This window comes from Podarcis liolepis (genome assembly GCF_965112155.1).
Source record: "Podarcis liolepis genome assembly, chromosome: 11".
Lineage (NCBI taxonomy): Eukaryota > Metazoa > Chordata > Lepidosauria > Squamata > Lacertidae > Podarcis > Podarcis liolepis.
Window position 1 is genome coordinate 52,647,350 of NC_139565.1, and position 18,555 is coordinate 52,665,904.

General features: G+C 43.4%; 1 protein-coding gene across 3 annotated transcripts in view; it reads right to left on the bottom strand.

The window, feature by feature from the left end:
• RAB27B (RAB27B, member RAS oncogene family) overlaps nt 1-18,555 on the bottom strand; it is a 109,407-nt gene that overhangs the window by 53,958 nt on the left and 36,894 nt on the right. For all 3 annotated transcript variants that reach the window (XM_083466305.1, XM_083466306.1, XM_083466307.1), the window contains one exon: nt 9,823-9,909. The gene's annotated coding sequence lies outside the window, so the exon portion shown is untranslated. The remainder of the gene's footprint in view (nt 1-9,822; nt 9,910-18,555) is intronic.

Genomic DNA, 18,555 nt, shown 5'->3' on the forward strand with positions numbered 1-18,555 from the left:
TTCCTCTTCCTGTTTCCCAGTTACTGTCAATGTTCAGGGGAACCATAGGAAACTGGTTGAGGAAAGTAATACCTTACTTATTTGCTTATTTGTTTTTTAAAACCCTTCATTGTTTGCATATGCAAAGACCTCACACAGCTTTGTTCCCGCTTCTAATTGGCCTAAGTAAAAAGGATTAGAGAGGTGAACCTTCAAAATGCAACAGGATTGACACGAATAATGGGTATTAGATAAAGCAGTTTGCGGAGGCTGGTTTGTTTGGCTCTCCCCACGGGAGTCCTTTGTATGCCTGACTGGGTTTCACTGAACCATGTTAATTTTTCAGTTGACACAGGCAGCCACAGATGAATCACTATTTTAATCTTTCAGGGAGATCCCTCAATGCAGCAGCCACAGCTACCTTAAGGAGAAAACCGGTTAGCGTCTCACCACTGATTTGAGTGAGAGATGAACTGCACACATAAAATGTTGCAGACTGCTTAGGGCAAAGGATAAATATGACTCAAAAATTAAGCACAGACATTTATATAGTCCCATGCACTTTTCACCCTTCACCTGGGCCCTTCTTGCTAGGTCTGACGGAGGCATATCTGGGCACCCTTGCACAAGGAGGTGTATCAGAGCCCCTGAAGCTGGAAGAGACCATGGACCAGAAAGTGAAAAAGTTTGCTTTTTGTCACCTTTTGTGCTCCGTCAGTGACTTCCTCCTCAGCATCAGGCTCTGCCCCTCCTCCCTCTCCTTTTCGCCTTCCATTGGTTCATCTGCCCTCCTCCTTCAACGTTGTACAAAGGAAGTTGCATGGATCTGCACCTCCTTCGTGCATGACTAGAACAATGGCATTCCAATCACAGCAGTGGAGGTGCTCTTCTCCTCTTCTCTCACATTACGCTACCCACACAATTGGACAATCCATATGAATAGTTCTTTCCAAGAATTTAAGTATCTTACGATCATGTAAACCGGCTGAAAATGGGAACGATCCAGGGCCATCTATGCGTCTGTCTTTGCACTGGGCTCTCATAGTTCACTTTACAGGGCAGGCCCGGATTTAGCTTTGCTGAGGCCCTAAGCTACTGAAGGTAAAGCTAAAGGGACCCCTGACTGTTAGGTCCAGTCGCGGACGACACTGGGGTTGCGGCGCTCATCTCGCTTTACTGGCCAAGGGAACCGGCGAACAGCCAGCATGACTAAGCCGCTTCTGGCGAACCAGAGCAGCACATGGAAATGCCATTTATCTTCCCGCCGGAGCAGTACCTACCGGTACTTATCTACTTGCACTTTGATGTGCTTTCGAACTGATAGGTTGGCAGGAGCAGGGACTGAGCAACGGGAGCTCACCCCGTCGCAGGGATTCGAACCGCCGAACTTCTGATCGGCAAGCCCTAGGCTCTGTGGTTTAACCCACCACACCACCTTTATATGTCCAGCTGTCCTTTGTCAACAACAAATTGTTGCTGTTTTTTGTGTTGAATATATGCTATATGGTAATTTATGGACCTAATAGGTATCTAAAGCCATTTGCACATAACAAAATGTTTTATTATCTTATATTTTGGAAATGTACATCCAGTTTTTTTCCTTTAAATTTTTTGGGGGCCCCCAAAAGAGTGCGGCCCTAAGCTATAGCTTGTTTAACTTATATGTAAATCTGGCACTGATACAAGGTTCCAACCTCACTGAGAGGTGCTCTTCTGAAAGGTGATTAGGGGAAGAAGACTGAGAAGAAGCAGAGTTGTCTAATGGAAACGGAATCTTAAGAGTACCCTACTGTTCTGATCATATGGATTTGTATTTCTCGGGTTTGCAATGTATTTTGGGGCCAGCTCACATATGTAAGGTCATCACTCATGCTCCAAGTGATGATTTGCATGTGTGATGTGCCATCACAGATTAATCAGCATAAACTTTCACCTCTCATTCCCTCAAGCACCATACTTTTCAACAGAGCCAGGGTGTACACATTTGGCTGAGAGCATTTAGTAATCAAATGAAAAGTAATCAGTGTGGGGATGCTAAGGTCATCTGGAGCTAAAAATAGGCTTTTACCTTTGCAGAGCAGCAGGGCCAGTTTGGAAATGTTCTCTCTGTGTTCGGTACAAATGGAACCTTTTCACTCTTGAGCACAAACAGACCTTTTCTTGAACCCTGAAAAACCTGGCTCTGCAAATTTGCAGCGAAAGCAGGCTATGAATGGAGTCAATTGGCCAGTTCCTGTGACAACATAAACACCCCTCCCCAGAGAAGCTTCTCCTCTGCTTGAATGAATGTATTAACAAATCATATTACATGTAGAGCTTTAAACTTTTTTTAAAAAATATAGACAATCTGCCTGAATTATAGGGGGAGGGGCAAGATTTACCATTGACCGAAAGTTCAAGTTGGTAGATTGTAAATCTGTCTTTTTAAATATTATGTACACCTCCACCCTTAGTAAGGGGTAAGTCCAATGAAGCCAGTGGGACTTCTTTCAGTAAACACGCTTAGGATCAGGCTACAACTGATGGCCGTCCATGCAGGAAGTCTTTAATACTTTTTCTTAACCTACGTAAATCTCCATGTATACATCATCCAGAAATCCCCACAGTAACAGCATAAACTGTGCTTAGCAGTGCCTTTGATTGTGCAAGTATTCCTCTGTCTAGACACTCTAAGGCAGGTCTGTATTTTTTTAAAGAAAATAATGTAATATGCAGTTACAGCCTTATGTGAATAGAGAAGAAATAGCTTGCTGGGTCTACAAACTGATCTCAGCATTGTAATAATAATAATAATAATAATAATAATAATAATAATAATAATAATAATAATTTGCCATGGAGTTTACATTCTGAGGTAAAACTAATTCAACAGTTATAAAAAGTAACATTTTAAAGGTTTCTTTTTTAAAAAAATACAGTACTTATTTATTTTATTTTGATTTCAGCTTCTTTTTTAGGGCAACTGAGATGAAAATGTTGAGGAAGTTACCAAACAAAATGGCACAAGTCATCCTGCTGTGCTTTGGCAAACAGTAATTTTCTTTTCGCTCTAGCTTTATTATCAGAACTCTCTGATTTATTATTGGAGGAAACAGGATTGGAAGCATGTGTCTCCCCCCTGGTGTGGGACCTAAAAAAGACAAAATTACCCATATCAGGCGAAAGTTCCATCTAGCCTTTTACCGCTGTTTCTGGCAGTGACCAATACCAGTTTTCATGTGGAACAATAAGTGCTCAGGGCAGCAAGCCCTTTTCAACCTCCCAACCCCAATTCCGTTTTATGTTTCTGTTGTGTCATTTAGACGGGAACCCTGCGGGCAGGGTCTGTCTTCTTTTAATTGATTGTAGGCAAGATGTTCTCGGTGCCCTTTTGACTTCAGAGAAGGTTAAAAAATGTTCCGAATCAACAAGTAATCAGTAGATTAATCAACTAAAGCTTTAGTTGATTGATTGGTGGGAGCAAATTTTAACTGGTAATCATTGGGTATTGCATTAGCCAGGGTCTCACACGGTTTCGGAAAGCTGTTCCTTGCTTCCGTCAGGAACACACTCCCGTCTCTGTCATCCTGTCTGACTAGAGAAGACCTGCTCATCATGAAGGAGAGTACATAACATTCTCATTTGTCAGAAGGCGGCACCTGCCTTCCTTAGACTTTCCATTACTTGCTCTGTGGCTTATAAAAAGAAGAAGAGGAGTTTGGATTTGATATCCTGCTTTATCACTACCCGAAGGAGTCTCAAAGCGGCTAACATTCTCCTTGCCCTTCCTCCCCCACAACAAACACTCTGTGAGGTGAGTGGGGCTGAGAGACTTCAGAGAAGTGTGACTAGCCCCAAGGTCACCCAGCAGCTGCATGTGGAGGAGCGGGGAATCGAACCCGGTTCACCAGATTACGAGTCCACCACTCTTAACCACTACACCACACTGGCTTATAAGCCATTGAGAGGACACTGGAATCTTGTAACCTTGTCTTTAGCCCAACCATTACCTCTCTGATTAGGGACAGAGGAAGCTGTGATACCACTGGCCTATCTAGCTCTGTGTTGTCTACACAGACTGGAAGCAGCTGTCCAAGGTTTCAGACTTCTCCCACCCATACTGGGAGATGCTGGGGACTGAACCTGGGACCTTCTGCAAGCAAAGCATGTGTCTTACTGCCGCTGAAGACCTTGGATTCCTCCAAGCTTGCCGCTCCAGTATTCTCTTTTTCAGGGCTCACACTAGGGAAGGTCCATTTGGCTATGTACGGGCTGACCTGATGATGATGATGATGCCCACATTACTGGGTTTCCCCATCCAACACCTTATTAAAAACGTCCAATGAAGGAGAGTTCACAGCCTCCCGGGGAAGACCTTTCCTCTATAAATAATAATAATTTATACCCCACCCATCTGGCTGGGTTTCCCCAGCCACTCTGGGCGACTCCCAACAAAACATTAAAAACACGCTAAAACATCAGACATTAAAAACTTCCTTAAGCAGGGCTGCCTTCTGATGTCTTTTAAAAATAGGATAGTTGTTTCTTTCCTTGACATCTGATGTGAGAGCGTTCCACAGGGCAGGTGCCACTACCAAAAAGGCCCTCTGCCTGGTTCCCTGTAACTTCACTTCTCACAATGAGGGAAGCACCAGAAGACCCTTGGAGCTCAGGGGACCTCAGTGTCTGGGCTGAACGATGGGAGTGGAGACACTCCTTCAGGTATACAGGGCCAAGGCCATTTAGGGTTTTAAAGGTCAGCACCAACACTTTGAATTGTACTCAGAAACGTACTGGGAGCCAATGTAGATATTTTAGGGCTCGTGCTATATGGTCCAGGCGGCAATTCCCAGTCATTTCTAGATGCAGCATTCTAGATTAGATGTAGTTTCAAAGTCACTTTCAAAGGTGACTTTGGACTTTGGACAGTTATGGACAGTTATGAGTCCAAAATGATTCCCAGCCTGTGCACCTTGTCCTTCAGGGGTACAGCTGCTTCATTCAGAACCAAGGAGTCCCCCACACCTGCCTGTCCCCTGTCCCCGAGAAACAGTACTTCTGCCTTGTCAGGATTCAACCTCAATCGGTTGACCGCCATCCCCTCACCAAGAGGCCCTTGATGGGCTACTCATGAGCAAGCTTCTCCCCCACAATAGGGCTGAGACAGAAAAATTATCATTTCAGTGCTATCACAGAACCTACTGAAGATGCCCTTTGCTTCTAGCAACGGGTGGAAACTTCAGTAGATTAAATTTAAAGTTTCCACACAGTTCCACATTGTGCTCATTGTATTATTGCCTGTTATGTAGCACAGGATGATTTTGTTTTGCAAGCCTGGAGACACAGGCTAGTCACTAACTTGTAACAATGGTATGAAGAGCTTTTAGTCACTGTTACGAGCATTAGAGTATTAGAAGTAATAACTCACTAAGGAAGCAAGAGAGGACAATTACATTTGGGTTTGCATAACAGTGAGCGTTATTACTTCTAGGCCTGTAAGAATTTCAGTGGCTGCCTGTTTCAACACAACACAGCCAGTATCAAAATTAAGCCTGGAGTTCCCACCGTTTAGGTGCCCTCATCCAAATGGGACATTTTCCACCTAAGATAGGGCAGTCCAACAGGCAGTGCAAAGGCTGGGGGTGTCCAGTTTTGGCCTCATTCCCCTCCCCACGCGACAAGGCAGTGTGCAGCCCGCAGGTTCCATACCAAAGTACTCTTGTGACCCACTTGGTATGAAAAGTTGGGCTGCCCTGACATAAGGCCTCCTGTTAGGGCTGCCATAAGATGTTAGGATATTTCCGTTCCACCTTAAAAGGGAGCAGGCTTTGTGAGTCACAGTGTCTGCGCATGTCCTGTTCACAGGATGTTTAAGTGTTTGCTATTCCTTTCGATTTCTCAGTCGGTCGGAGACGCTGGCTCAGAACGGTCATGTTTTCCTTTGTTCTGTTCAACGCTAAATAAAGTCTGTAGAATATGCTCTTCTGCGGTGCAAGCTTTCTGGCTGTGTTTTCTGCTGATAAACAGTGTGCACGAGCCCCGGAATGCAGCCTATCTATTTCTGAGGTTTCGTGTCGCTAATTGCTGGATCTGCGTGACTACGGGAGGCCGATGGATCGTCCGGCAGCCGGCTTGGGGGCTCAGATGGACGTTATCTCCCTGGCAGTATCCCAACATAAGATACATCCGAGAATCACTCAGAAAAATGGCGTCCAGGCGGTTTTTTGCTGAATCGGCAAAATGTCTGGGGAAGCCTGGATGTATGGCACGTTGGGCTATTTTTATATATTAAAAAATCTTTATAAAGAAAAGAAAAGCAGCAAAACGAAGCTTAACAACTCTGCCCGGTTTTTCACTTTTCAGAATATGGCAACCCTACCTCCTGTGGAAATGTGGGGGAGAAGATATTTAATCAAGGCATTCCTGAGAATCTCCATTTTGAAACCTCTATGGGTTTAAAATTGGGGCAATTTAACAGGAGACGTGAAGAGACAGCTGTTAAACAGCTGTTGGTTTGTCATGTGGGCTGCCAGCAAACATTACTACTGCCCATGCACAAAAATACCATGTGCTCCCTGTACACGATTCTCAGTGTTGGAAGAAGCATCTACTAACCACGTCTATGCATTCAGAAATACACATTTAAACCTGAATTTTCATGTAGATTGTTTTTTTAAAGCATAGATAGATTTGGAAAGGGCACGAACAGACTTATGAATGAAAGCGTGTGAAAGTGACACAGACCTAAAATAGACTGACCCACCCTACTTCTCAAGAGGAAAGATTGATAAATCACTGTGATGTTTCTGTAATATCTACAAATATAGAAACAGGGAGTAGCAAGCTGGAATTTTTAACATTAGCTTTATTTCACAAGATGCATATACTGCTTAATCTCAAAGCACTTGCCAAATAATGCACAAACCAAAGAAGGAGCTATCCTTTGAAATTTGCACTTATCTGAAGTTTGCAATGCAATTAAAACTGCACAAATCTTGAATCAGCCACCAGGTACCCTACCACAAAAACATTGGACGACCAACCCCAATCAATTTGGGAAGGAAAGTCTTCACATTTGTGCCTCTCCAAATGTGCAATCAACATTTTCCAGTAGAGGATGGCCTTATCTGTATATCTATCACATATGATAGAATATTTACATCCCATTAAAATATTCTCTGTATTTGTCAACATACAACAGATGGCACCTTTCTGGGATCATCTGTGTAAAATTAAATTTGAGGGATCCTAGTTTCACTGCTTTACACCCCTCCTGATTCAAATTTGAAAATCTGAGTCTAATTCAAAAGCCACCTGGAAAAGCACCATCAAATATTTCAAACAATACTCTAGCAAGCAAGTTTATTGCGACATGGCAAAACGATTGCACTGTTGCATTGTTACACCATTGTGAATGCATAGCAAATGAGCGCACATTTTAATGGCACTCTCATGAATCATTCAGGAGCATAGCTGTAAACTTACAGATTTGAAAATAAGGGACCAGCAGCCTTGAAAATAAGGGACCAGCAGCCAAAATAAGGGACCTGCAGCCTCACCTGTTCCAGGCACTCCAGTCTTCCTGTCCTCCTGCAGTCTGGTCAAACTCATGCTGGTAGCTCCGAGAACATTGTCCAACCAACTTTGTAACCAGAGGTTCAACTGAATAGAATATGAATCACATGCACCACAAGGCCTATGCAGCCTCAACTTAAGATGGCTCCCCGGCCTGGCTTTGCACTACAAAGTTTGCAGCAGCACGTGCAACAAAATGGCGTCCAGCATTCAAAACCCCTCTCAGCTTGCATTCACTAGCCACACAGAAGGCATGCAAGCTCCACCCCCAATCGTTCTTAGACTTCTTAGTGGGTGAGCAACACAGCCAAGCGACACAGTTGGAGCCTCCCTCCTCCCTGGCCGGCAGGGAGGGAGGGAGAGGAGCTGCTTCCTTTGAAATTTAAGGGACATAATTTAAGGGACATTTAACGGACATCCATCAATAAGTGACAGCAGCGGGACATGGCACTGGAATAAGGGACTGTCCCTTCAAATAAGGGACACTTGACAGCTATGTTCAGGAGTGGAGTTGCCTGCAATTTACTTTGAGGAGTTCCTGCTTTTAAATAGCTCCAGGGTGGGAAATATAGAGGCAAGTGTGTAGCAAGCAGGGGCTGTACATGGGCAGACAGGGAATTTATCCTCTTATGGTTCTGGAACAGTCTTCCTATCTGCTTTTGTTCCTTATGTAGAATTAGAGGAACCACGCAGAAGATACGCAAAGCTCCACCAAGGCTGTGTGCATGTATTACTGTATGCAAGGTCAGAAAAAGCATGAAAACCTTGTACTCAAGGCAATATTCAGTTTCCGGAAAATTTCAGCTTTCATTAAGTGTTTCTAACAGGGAAATTCTGCCCTTTATGGCTGCAAAAAGATATTTTCAGACATGTATGGATCCTGGCTTTGTATTTAAAGAACTAGCAGCTTTATTGGCACTAAATTATGCACAGCAAGGATCTAGAAATCTCCCCGTTACCCTTCCAGGCAACAACAGTTGCTGGTAGATAAACAAGACAGGATGCTCATAGAGAAAAGCAGCCCCAACAGATCCAGTTGGCTTAAAATCTTGCTCAGAACAAAAATGCCATGACCTCAAAGTTCCCCTGCCGCTCATATTTGAGGCCTTACTAGCCACGGGTACATTCCACCCAGAAAAATATGTACATGTTCCTCCATGTTCCCATGTTGACTGAGATGTAGTGGCAGACACAAGAAGTGAGTCCTTTTCAGTCCTGACTCCATAGCTGTGGAATGGTCCTCCTCACTGAAACCACGCTAACCCCATCATTACATGCATTCTGCCCTGTGGTTAAAACCAGACTTTGCGGAGAGCTCTCTGGGGAAAGACGGTGTCTATTGTGACTTGTCAGCTACTGCAGTTATAGTGCGCTATTTTACTGTGTATATTGCGCTATTTTACTGTGTTTTTATGCTATTCGTTTTAAATCTGCTGCTCTTAGCTGCCTCGGGCTCTTGAACAGACAGTTTTAAATCAATAAATACATTTTAACTTAACATAATGTTCACAATCTCCTCAGCACCACCCAACTCAGCAATTCAAACAGACTCAAGTTCTTCATTACACAATGAAACTCCTCTCCCCTTTCAGCATTATGCTAAACAGAGGTGTTTTCATGGTAAAATCAACTGTGACCTGTCAGATTATTTCCTTTCCTTTCTAGGATATTTAAAGTGCGAGCTGGTACATGTCTACTTAGAAGTAAGCATCCTTAGTTCAATTAACTTACTCCCAGGTAAATGTGCACAGGTATGTTTTAAGTTTTCAGTAAAATTCATGGTGGTCATCTGAATAGATTTCTGGGTGCCGAGAAGTGAAGTTTCAGACAGTGCTCTGAGCATTTCACTGCATCACTAGCAAAAACCCTAGGACCCAAACTCTGAAATATGAAATAAGTGAGTAAGAAAGTAAACAAAGCAGAAATGCACCAAATAAGCATGTTTATATACATTTGCTTAATTTGCACAGGTTGCTGAATTCAGCTCTTAGTGCAGAATTTGGAAACTGCCTTGCACCAGTTCAAAGTGTTTGTCCATCTAGCCTAGTATTGTCTACTCTGACTGGCAGCAACTACCCAGGGTCTTAGGCAAAAAAAGATATTTCCTGCCAAATGATCATTGTAACTGGAGAAGCCAGGGATTGGAGACTTCTGCATAATGCTCTAGCACTGACCTATGACTACTTCCTAAAAAGTCTTAAAGATTAAAGAACAATAATTGTATTGTAAATAAACACAGCCCTAAACGTCACCCTTAATTAAAGCAAAACAAAACATAACTGTTCTTACCTGTGGTGTGACTGTGCGGAATCCTTCAAAGCACGGAAGTGAGGGGAAATGAAATCCTGTTTTCCATCACAGCCTTTTCATGAGACTCTGTGGGTGTTGGATAGGGGAAAGGACAATGTTAACAGTGAAGGAAGCTTTTGTCTCCCAAGGACAGCACATAATACAGGATGTTGACGGAGGTTGGGTGTATAGCCCCGTATACCTCGTATGAATAAAGACACTGTTTAACAATTCATCCATGTGAAAAAATGCACCTGCCAATGCTTCCAAGGAGCTGAGGCAGATAGTCGTGACATAAAATCTGACAAATCGCTGGGTCTAGATGGCATCCGCTCAAGAGTTCTCAAAGAACTCAAACGCGAAATCGCTGATCTACTATCAGAAACTTCTCCCTCAGATTAGCCTCCATAACCTGAGGACAGGAAGGTAGCCAATTCGACACCAGTTTTTAAAAAGGGATCCAGTGGGGGAATTCTGGAAAATACAGAAGACACAAGTTCTACCCACCTTGGAAGAATGGCAGATGAAGGTGATGGACTATATGGAACTGGCAGAAATGACTGGCAGAATCCGAGACCAGGGAGAAGAGTCGGTGGAAGAAGATTGGAAAAAGTTTAAAGACTATTTACAGAAATATTGTAAAATTAATGAATGTTAGAATGATGTTGGATAGAAACTAAGTGGTTTCTAGCTGTAATGTTATAAGGGAATATGAGAAAATGGACTATTAATAGGTAAAAATCTAATGTTACAATATTTTAAGATTGAAGACTAGGATGAACAAAGAGGGGAGGGATTTGCTGAACTAACAAACTGAACTGGAATACAGAAAAGGGAGGCGTGAGGAGGTCCGGGAAATAAGCAAATGAAAGATAAGTGATTGAAAGACTGAATTGTTTTTAACTATTTTTATTTTGTATTTTTCTTTTTTCTTTTTTTACTTTGTAATATTTTGAAAATCTTAATACATATCTTTTTTAAAAAAAAGGAATTCTGGAAAATACAGGCCGGTTAACAAAGCATATGTCCCGGAAAATTGGCGGAAAGCATTGTTAAAGATAAAATAACCAGACATATAGAAGAACAAGCCTTGCGGAAGCACAGCCAGCATGGCTTCTTCAAGGGGATTCTGCAAGGGAAGTCCTTTCTTATGAACCTATTAAGAGTTTTTTTGAGTGCATCAACAAGCAGGGAGGCTTGCCTGGCGCCTTCATTACATATCTTTTGGTGCCAGGTATAAACATTTCTCTGTAATCAACCCTTTGGCTGATTGACATGGCCTTTAAAATGTGTTTGTGGGAGTGGGGGTCATTGGTTTGTTTTTGTTTATTATATATTTTGTGTTCTCTTATTATGGTGTAGACTGCCCTGTGATCTTTGGATGAAGGGTGGTATACAACCACCCTTTATTTTAATAAATAAAGATACAAGCAGGGGGGCTTTCAGCCAGAACTCACCGGAACTGAGTTCCAGCACCTCTTTGGTGCATTCTGGCAACTCTTTAGCACTGCACTCCTTCCTTATGGCTGCGCAGCTGGTGGCATGGCGCCCATGGCTGCACAGTGGAGGCAGCAGTTGGCATGATGCTCGTGGCTGTGTGTCAGAGGCAGCAGGCATTACGGCAATTGGGGCAGCGCAACAATTGGTGTGGCGGAGTCTGAGGGCAGCGGCATAGGGCAATGGGGTTTATTTTGCCATTTTGATGGCGCTGAAAGTGGCTGTGGGCAGGTGCTCCCCCTAAAAACAAGTTCCGGCACCTCTTTTTCTATTTAAAAAGCCCTGGATAAAAGTGTATTTGGACTTTTGGAAAGCTTTCAACAAGGTACCCCACCAAAGAATCCCGAGAAAGCTTAGCAATCCTGGAATAAGAGGAGAGGTCCTCTTGCAGATCAGGAATTGGTTAAGTAGCAGCAAGCAGTGAATAGGGACAAATGGAGAGTTCTCCAAATGGAGAGATATAGAAAGTAGAGTCCCTCAAGGATCAGTATTCTGTGCTTTTTAACTCGTTGATAAACATTCAAGAGTTAGGGATGAGTGACAAGGTGGCCACATTTCCTGATGACCCTAGAGTGTTCAGGGTTGCTCAAACAAAAGGGATTGTGAAGAGCTCCAAAACTACCCCTCCAAACTGAGTGAACAGGAGGTGAAATGGCAAATGCAGTTTAATGGATGTGTGTGTAAAGTGATGCAGGTCAGTGCAAAAATAAATAAAGGCTAAATTCACATATACAGTGGTACCTCGGGTTAAGTACTTAATTCGTTCCGGAGGTCCGAACTTAACCTGAAACTGTTCTTAACCTGAAGCACCACTTCAGCTAATGGGGCCTCCTGCTGCCACCGGAGCACGATTTCTGTTCTTATCCTGAAGCAAAGTTCTTAACCTAAAGCACTATTTCTGGGTTAGCGGAGTCTGTAACCTAAAGCGTATGTAACCCGAGGTACCACTGTATGTTCATGGGGTCTGAACTGGCAGTGACTGATCAAGAACAAGACTAATAAAATGTTTATCAGGTACCCAATTGATCTAAGAGATTTAGGAGTTGGAGACAAACAACATTTTCAGGGTCACAGGTTTCTCCCCTTCCCTGATGCTGAAGGAGTACCAGGTTGGGCAAGGATACAGAAGACAAAACTGGGAGGACCAATAGACTGACTTAACATCAGGCGCCTCCTTCCTATTGGCCATTACTCTTTCTGCTGTAGTGTTGGGAGGGCTGAACACCATATTGAAGTTTTAGCTGCCATGCCATTATTGCCTGTCCTCCGCCAGTACCATTTCCTGGACAGCTTGTGTGGGAGCAGGTTTATCTGGTGACAGCCTCCTGGAGTTCTGGGGTTCTTCAAGGGGCCAGAGACTTATTTCCCCTTGCGTACTCACAGAAATAGCTAGTGCCTGAAGATTCAGGTATACAGAGGAGGCAGCAAAATACAGCGTCATATTTGCGACATTAGCAATCAGTGTGAACTGTTTTAGAAGAGGATACTGACACGTCTCAGCTTGGATGTGGAGGAAAGGGGTGGGGAGACCCTGAATGATCCTGTCCTTCTCTTTTAAGGACAAACATTCCAGCTAGAGCTGAACAGGACATCAGACACTGTCAAAGAGAAAAGGGCATGGCATTAAAGAATCCATGTTAGCTATTGCAGTGTTGGGTCGGTGTGCCTTTTTCTAAAGTTAATTCAGCGCCCCCCCCCCCCTGCCCATGGATAACAATATAGTTTTGCCACCTATTTTCATGTCCAGAGCTGCAGGCTATAGAACTGCATTTTTTTTTTAAAAAAAAAGCCTCAAAGTCTACTTAGCTCTTCCCAATTTTCCAGAATCACGATGAAAGCTTCCCTAGGAGACTTTATACTTCTGATTTTTTTTTCTTAGCTTCCATTATTTCTAAATGAACCAATAAGACAGTTTACACAAACAGCAGATCATATGACAGACTATTCTTGGACTGCATTACTCCAGACGACGACTGGGGAAAATTACATTTTTCAAAAAAAATCAGAGGGAAATATTGCAACCTAGCCTTCTCCTTGATATTGTAGAGATGTTTCGCTTTTGTTTTGCAGAGGGGACATTCAAACTCTCAGCTGCAGCCTAGGAGCTATAGTCCAGGAATGATTTGATCAGGTTTTTTAAAGGTGTTGTTTGTTGTTGTTTTTTGTATACACTAGGCCTCAATAAAATCCACTAGTGTAGATTATTAGCTTTATGAGTGTGTCTGGATACAAGTGCTCTCTTTCTTTTTATTCAGGGTTGTGGTCCAGTTACTGTCAGATACTGAGATTTATCTCTGATGCCATCATGTCCTAGAGACTAATCAAAAGCTAAAGTTTGGCGAGTCAGATATCCTGCTGTATGCGTGTTAGGTTATCCAACAGAAATGTGTGAAAATGGCAGCCCTAAGAGAAACTAAGCTGTGCCTGTCAATATTGTGCCCATTAGCCAGGTTCAAACTGTGTTAGGGCTGCTATACTTCCGGATTTTCCTGGACCGGGATTTCTAAGGTGGACATCTGGGGGGAATTTCTGAAAGGTGGTGCTTTGTCCCGGATCTTAGGCAAGCCAATTGAAAATTGCATTTTTTGGTGTTGGGGGAGGGGGAGCTCAAGGAGTCTATCTTAAAAAGCTTGACAATCCTAAACTGTGTTGATGATGGCAACCAATGCCTTCAGTGAATAAATGGGTATGTTGTTTGGGGCTATTTGATGGTAAAGGAAAAAAATAAAAGGACCCCTGGATGGTTAAGTCCAGTCAAAGGCGACTATGGGGTTGCGGCGCTCATCTCACTTTCAGGCCAAGGGAATCAGTGTTTGTCCACAGACAGCTGACAAACACAGCCAGCATGACTAAACTAAACCACTTCTGGCACAACGGAACACTGTGATGGAAACCAGAGCACATGGAAATGCCGTTTTCCTTTCCACCGCATCTATTTGATGGACATGTTTGCTGCACATTTTGCAATGAAAGCTGTAAAGAGCTCAGGGGAAACAAATGTCTCCAAAGACAAGGAGAGGTGAGATGGACTGAAAAGCTGTGACTGGCCAATGTGTGGTGTGTGTTCATCGGATTACAGACACGAGCCTTCTCTTCACACTTAGTGCTGCACCACCATATGGTAGGTAACTTTCTACAGCAGAAAGTGTGACTTGTGCAGGGGCGAAGAACCAGTGACCCTCCCAGATGTTGTTGGACTACAACTCCCATCATCCATGCTGCCTGGGGGCTGATGGCAGTGGGAGCTCAGCAATATCTGGGAGGGTCACAAGTTTATTAGGTTCATTTGAAGAACATATTCAATATAGGGATTTCTGACATTTGGCATGAGACAGGTCTAGAAAAGAGGAAGAAATGAAAGCAATCTATATTTATTCACCCTTTAATTTTAGAGATCGCCAGAACGACTTGCTGTGTCGTTCTGGCCAGTGTGGTGTAGTGGTTAAGAGCGGTAGTCACGTAATCTGGGAAACCGGGTTCGCGTCTCCGCTCCTCCACATGCAGCTGCTGGGTGACCTTGGGCTAGTCACACTTCTGTGAAGTCTCTCAGCCCCACTCACCTCACAGAGTGTTTGTTGTGGGGGAGGAAGGGAAAGGAGAATGTTAGCCGCTTTGAGACTCCTGAAGGGGAGTGAAAGGCGGGATATCAAATCCAAACTCTTCTTCTTCTTCTTCTTCTTCATATTTTCCTTTCTGGAAATATTAATGGCATTTCCAGCAAATATTTATAACAGACTTTTAAGAAAAGTATATTGAAATATGCAGCTGTCTCATTAATAATACTCTGCTTCCATCCCAGCACCACAAAATGATTGACACAATCAAGACATTCTCTCCTTTGGAGTTTTGCTGAGAGTTTGGGAATTCTTTCCTCTCACTTTGCATAGAATGTGCTCATGGAGGGATAAATTGAATAGCTTGCCTATAACAGATCTGTGTTTCGGTTTATCTGTGCTTTCTTTTGTAAAGGAGCAGCACTAAAAGCTTGTCACATAAGAGGGTTTTGAAGGGTGTGCATACCTTGACAGGTATTTGTAAATAAAGGAGTCATATTTTATTACTGGAGTGCATTTAGGCAGAGCAGCAGATAAAAACACAATAGATAGATGGATCATTGTTTGCACTGACCTTTGGTTAAACGAGGGTCTATGAAGGTAAACAAAATATCCAGATAACAGCAAGATATCACAAATCAAAGAGCAGCACCCAGCTTAAGAACAGAGGTGAGGACAAGTTCCAAAGCAATATAGACAAAAACATTTTCTGTGAGGCAAGATCTACAATGTGGAGGGGGAAGTTAATCACTTTTGAAAGGGGGGGGTCACTGCATAAAAGACCCTGCAGCTCTCAGTAAAAATAGAAGGGGTGCAGAGTTAGGCTGTGCATCAGCTGATCTTAGTACCCTAGCTGCATGAACATTCAGAATCAGCACCCTAAAGGTAAGCCCAAGCACCCTGAATCAGGCTCCAAAATAAAACAAAAATAGGTATCACATTATGGCCTAGATGGCTGGGGACCTTAACAGCTGAGCATAGGAGAGTAATAGATTTTGATCTGCAAGACTCGAGGGAATGTCAGATTCAAACTAACAGATTTCTCATGCAAGAGGACCTGAGGTACTTTTTGATACCCAGCAAAACATTAACACCTATGCATAAATTAATGAGGTTTGCCTTGTTACATCAATCAGCAGTGACAGGCAAGTAGATGAGAAAGAAAAGCCCACAGGAAAATGTGGCAGAGGCGAAGCTGGGTGGTGGAGGGCCGCTGACAATTTAGATGTCAGATTTGGGAAGTTAAAGAAGCAAACGGATACCAATTCCACAAGAATGCTACAAATCTGTATGCCCCGTTGATTCCTTAAATGCAAGTTCCAAGCTTGCGGGATCCATCATGGAGAGGAGGGAAAGGCCTAATCCATTCCCTTTTCCACACAATTGATCTCCTCCAGGATCTAATGAGTTACAAGAGCCCATTCCCAAGTTGAATAAGTATGTCTGAAAAAGTCTGGTCCCAAGACAAATGTGTAGGGAGGGGGAAGCAGCAGGAACAAGGGGTGCTATATAGCAGAGCCATGGGGGGGGCGGGGGCGGCGGCATGTGATTGTGTGGTCTGTGAGTCCATGAACAAAAACACTATGCTTGGTCTCCTTATTTCATTTGTCCATCCATGAAGCTAGCTCTAACAGCTTACAGGCTAGGAAACCAGCAAACCACAGAATTCGCCCAATGAAGGTTGCTTTCTGTTTTAAGGTATGTTCGTCCTAAAGTTGCTCATCTCTGGGCACATCTACCCTTCTGCTTGCCCCCTGTGTAGAAAGAATGGGTCCAAGTGGTCTTCTGCTTGTCCCACACTTTCCAGGCATGGGCCTGAGAGATTTTTGCCTTTGCGTTGCGACTTTCTGCTGGAGAACCCTCTAAACCGGAGCAAATGTCAATCCAGAGAAAACCATACTGACGGTGGCCCCGATTCAGTGGTAAACAGTTGGTAATTCTGGAGGGAAGCATCAGGGCAAGTGGAAGTGGCAGATAAGCCATCTGCCAGGGCTTCCAGTTCCACCAAAGCCCTGACCTGTGCTTTGCTCCTCTGCTTCAAGATTTCATCATTCATACCTAGCAAGGCCAGGCAAAAGCTTCATCTGGCCAATATATATTAAGAGAGATTCGCGCTAAAAATCTGGTGAACTTTCACGAGGACTTGCTTCCCCCCGCCAAAAAACTGATGTAGTAAATTTCAGATAGGAATACCGAAAAACACAAGCTTGATCAACTCACTCGTCCCTGTTTGTGGAAGGGTAACTAACCTATCTCTGCACATCATTTACAATTTCCTAAACTTCAGGGGCTTCTGCTCTTATTGTAGAATCTCACCAGTGAAGATCAAATAGCTATTGGGGGCCAATGCTACAAGCAGAGAAGATATCAATCTTCATGAGTGGTTTGTCTCTGAAAATAACAGCAGGCCAAATGAATAGCAGAATGGGCGGAATAAAACACTTCTCTCCTCTTGAAAATCAATGGTGTCAGATAGACATAAAGCCTTAAGATCAGTGTACACTCCAAGGCTTAATTAGAAGTCAAACATTTGTCTAGGAAATATCAATGTGTAAATGGCTGACTATTGGATCCTCTCTGCACTGCAAACCAACCAACCAACCAACCAACAAATGCTGGTTTAAAACAGACAGCTTTTTACAAATGATAGTCAATAGTAGATAGGTGTTAAAAGGTCAAGGATTGGCTTGAACAGTAATAGGTTTTGATTTTCCGATGGACATCTAGGAAAGTCTCTATGCCGAACTAAAAGAGCAAGCAACATGTGTGTGGCTTACACACTAATCCTTCCCTCCCAGTTTTCAGGTTCTTACTATAAGAAAGGACTTACCAATCACTCAGCATGTGCCCAAGCAATGTTCTCCTGACTGGTTGGTTTCCCCTAAAAACGCACACAATGTTATGCTGTGGCTGCACATTGCAAAGTAATAGAAAGCAACCTGCCTTTCGGGAAAGATGTGTTATTATGACTTAAATTCCAAGAAATCCCAGGACTTAAGATCAGCCAAGACACACACATGGATCTAAAGCAGCATTTCCCAACCTTGGGCCTCCAGCTGTTTTTGGACTACAACTCCCATAATCCTCAGCTAGCAAGACCAGTGGTCAGGGATGATGGAATTGTAGTTCGAAAACAGCTGGAGGCCCAAGGTTGGGAAACACTGATCTAAAGAAGACATGGTAGCCTTGATCACTATGTTCACATCCTCAATCAAACGAGCCTGAAATGATCCAAGCAATGGCAACAGATGTCATAGGTGACAAGTGAAAACCCCTTTACCAGCAAGATTTTGAGAAAAAGCACCACAGTGACTTAAAGCGGCTTCACAAGCTGGTAGATCTTCCTTCTCACCCCTTGGAAAACATCAGGTGGATGGAGTGGAGAGGAATGATTTATTGGTCGTTACCGCCACCACTTCATAGACCTGCGTATAGCATGGCTGGCCATATTTAGTATGTGTCTTACAGCACATGGGCAGATAGGGCTGCCTCCCTGTCTGTTTCATTGCTCTCATTGCGTAGAATCAAAGAACTGGAGGTGATGCTTTTAGTCCATCTGGCCCAAACTCCTTCTTGATGCAGGAAGTCCAGAGCTAGAGTATTCCCCAAGGGGTGGGGGAGGAGAATGGTGTCAGTTTTGCTGGCCAACCACCCATTCCACATCAGAATTATCTCAGAGTTA